The 3,335-nt window shown below is 28.1% G+C and overlaps 1 protein-coding gene across 2 annotated transcripts in view; it reads left to right on the top strand.

Annotated features, from left to right (window-relative positions):
- LOC111677792 (bifunctional heparan sulfate N-deacetylase/N-sulfotransferase) overlaps positions 1-3,335 on the top strand; it is a 69,369-nt gene that overhangs the window by 8,149 nt on the left and 57,885 nt on the right. Inside the window, exon 1 of one of the 2 annotated variants that reach the window (XM_046953297.1) lies at positions 788-930. The exons of the other annotated variant lie outside the window; for it this stretch is intronic. The gene's annotated coding sequence lies outside the window, so the exon portion shown is untranslated. Of the gene's footprint in view, positions 1-787; positions 931-3,335 lie in introns of those variants that run through there. 2 annotated transcript variants of the gene reach the window in all.

The raw sequence follows: 3,335 nt of genomic DNA, 5'->3' as shown, positions 1-3,335 counted from the left end.
GTTCAGTTCTAGTTCAGTTCTAGTTCAGTTCTAGTTCAGTTCTAGTTCAGTTCTAGTACAGTTCTAGTTCAGTTCTAGTTCAGTTCTAGTTCAGATCTAGTTCAGTTCAAAATTAACATAAAGTTTCGAAATCGTTAACATATTTATAGCGCCATCCTAATGTTCAAATATTGCGTACTATTATTTTGTCTCTTTAGATTCCAATCAAAAATAATAAAAAATCTTTTCGATTTCTTTTTATACCTTTCACGTTCGTGTTGGTTCTTTAAAGTTTTTTTTTTCTATTTAAATTTTTTTTATTTGTTTTATCTTCCGTTTGTTAAATGTTTGTAATATTTTTTTCTATTATTTGTATTGTTTTTCATATTAATGACACATTAATTAACGCTTGATTTGCTTTTCAGTGTCAATATCAATTATTAAACAACACTCTCAAAACGGTTGTAGTCGTAGTCGTACCAACATGAAGAGCGGTGTTTTAAAAAAAGTATTAAACAATTTTAAAAAAAAACCTAACCGAAAGAATTAATGAATAAAAATTGAAATCCGTTATCGTCGTGACGTTGTCGCTCATTGTCTCTGTTGTCGACGACGCCATCAGAGTTGTTGTCATATTAGAAAAATGACAAATTTTGTTTGTGTTTTATTATTGTTATTGATTATTTAATTTTTTTTTTAAATTGTGGGTTTTTTTCAGACAAAAACAAAAAAATAAAATATGTGTTTAATTTAATTATAATTAAATTTTTTCTTTGAAAAGTGAAGTGAGTAGCAAGAGCAGTGAACTAAACTAGACCCTCTTTATAGTCTCAGTTGAGACGACAAACGTTAACAACATCAAAATTTTTCGAATCATTTTTCAAGTTTTTTTTTTTTTATATTTAATACTTTATGAAATAAAATTTGAATATTAATTTAAAACAATTATGGGTGAGTGTGAATTGAAATTAATTTCTTTTTCTTGTTTTAAGTACTTTTGTTTTTTTATAAAAGTTATGAATGAATAAATGGTTGTGTCTTTAAGTGGCCAAAAAATTGAGGGTGTAATAAGTGTGGAATTTTGTTCTTTAATTAAAGAACATTGACTTTGTTGAAATGAGTAACGAGTAAATGAATTATAATTTATGTTTTTAGGAAAAAATACATGTGACCACCCTAATATAACAAATTCAAACACTCATGCTCTCTCTCTCTCCATATATGTATATTTAAGTGATGTTCTTCAGTATCTGTTGGTATACCAAAAACATTCATACCAATTAAGTATAAATAGTAAGTAGACATGTATGAATTAAACTTACAAGTATGTGTGTAGTACCTCCATCATACAAACATACATTAGTACCACTTGTAATGACATTTGATAAAGATAATGACAGTTATCAATGAGTCTATAACACTTGAAAACGTTTGCATTTCAAGGGTTAATAATATGAATAGAGATAGAAAAGAGAAGAAAACGTTACGAACAAACCAAATCATCCAACTATTTAATGGGATTTCGATAAAAATAAAATCACATACTCAAACAAATTTGTACCAAACATAAAATTTTATACTAAATAATGCCCTGTAAGTTTGGGATGTTTGTCTCGAATTTAGGACTTGAAACACTTGCAGAGATATGATTGAACTAGAACTGAACAAGAACTGAACTAGAACTGAACCAGAACTGAACTAGAACTGAACTAGAACTGAACTAGAGCTGAACTAGAACTGAACTAGAACTGAACTAGAACTGAACTAGAACTGAACTAGAACTGAACTAGAACTGAACTAGAACTGAACTAGAACTGAACTAGAACTGAACTAGAACTGAACTAGAACTGAACTAGAACTGAACTAGAACTGAACTAGAACTGAACTAGAACTGAACTAGAACTGAACTAGAACTGAACTAGAACTGAACTAGAACTGAACTAGAACTGAACTAGAACTGAACTAGAACTGAACTAGAACTGAACTAGAACTGAACAAAAACTGAACTAGAATTGAACTAGAATTGAACTAGAACTGAACTAGAACCGAACTGAACTACAACCGAACTACAACTGAACTAGAACTGAACTAGAACTGAGCAAGAACTGAACTATAGTCTAATCTAGTCTATAGTCTAGTCTACAGTCTAGTCTTTTCTGTAGTATAGTCTATAGGCAGGTCTATACACAGCAAAAATAAAACGAAGAACTTCCAAAAGAATAACATAAAAAGTAGCACTAAGCGATTTTTTTACCTTCTGTGGTGGTGGTGTTTATTGACTTCCAAAGAAGCGAAAAGAATACAATTTTGTTTAAAATTAAAAGTATATTGTTTTGTACCAAAATTGTTCTAATTAAACCCATTTTATTGATTGATAAATGCATGTCATTTATTTATGTTAGTAATATTTAAGTAAATTTAGTTGTATTATATAATTTAATGTAGTGAATTTGGAGTCAAATAAAAAACATCCTTTCTATGACAAGCCTGTGTTAAAATCATCACTTCTTCAGGTCTTTTTTTTAGTTCCATGGAGTAAATTATACTTCTTTTTCGCTTCTTTGGAAGTTCTTTTTTTGCTGGTTAGTATAGTACAGTATAGCCTACAGTCGGGTTTATAATATATTTTTTCGAAACTTTGTGCATTACCTTAGGACAGTAAAGTAATTGCTTAAAAACTGTTGGGTTTTTGCTGCAATTTAAGAATTAGCTATAAAAACTTGTGATTTCATTTAAAATGTGCAAAAGAAAGGGCTTGCGATTTTTAGTTTCACTAAATTTTTATTACTTTTGATCTTTTTTCTATTTTTCTCCAAGATTCCTAAAAATAACATTAAAAATAGATTTAAAGCAAATAACATTCTTGTCTATTATCAGCAAAAGTAAATAAAATGTCAAAAGTTGGCAATTTTTTTTTTTACTTTTTCTTTCTACGTATTTTTGTAGTATTTTTTTAGTGATAATAATTTGAAAAGTATTAAATAGAACATGGACAAGTAATAAAAAATATACAAACTCATCTCTGAATTTTAAATACAAACACGTATGAAATATTTTTTTCTATTTTTTTTGGAGTACAGGCAGAAAAAAGTGAAAATCTATATTAAAATACAATTTTTTTCGTTTGATATTTGTTATTTTTTATTTCTGTGTCATTGCCAGTAAGTAAGTGATGATAATGATACAACAAAGTTGTTGGAAAAATATCAAATAAAATTAAAAAAAAAATAAACATTGAATATATTTTTCTGCCAATAAACTGAAGACAACTATTTTGTGCTGAGCTAACAGTGGTATGGTGTTTAATGTAAAGGATTTAAATATAAAAAAATTTATTTTTTGGGGGGGGGGGGGGG

Source organism: Lucilia cuprina, chromosome 5, assembly GCF_022045245.1.
Source record: "Lucilia cuprina isolate Lc7/37 chromosome 5, ASM2204524v1, whole genome shotgun sequence".
Classification (NCBI taxonomy): Eukaryota; Metazoa; Arthropoda; class Insecta; order Diptera; family Calliphoridae; genus Lucilia; species Lucilia cuprina.
Note: the sequence above shows the minus strand (reverse complement) of the source record. Positions and strands in the feature narration are given on the sequence as shown.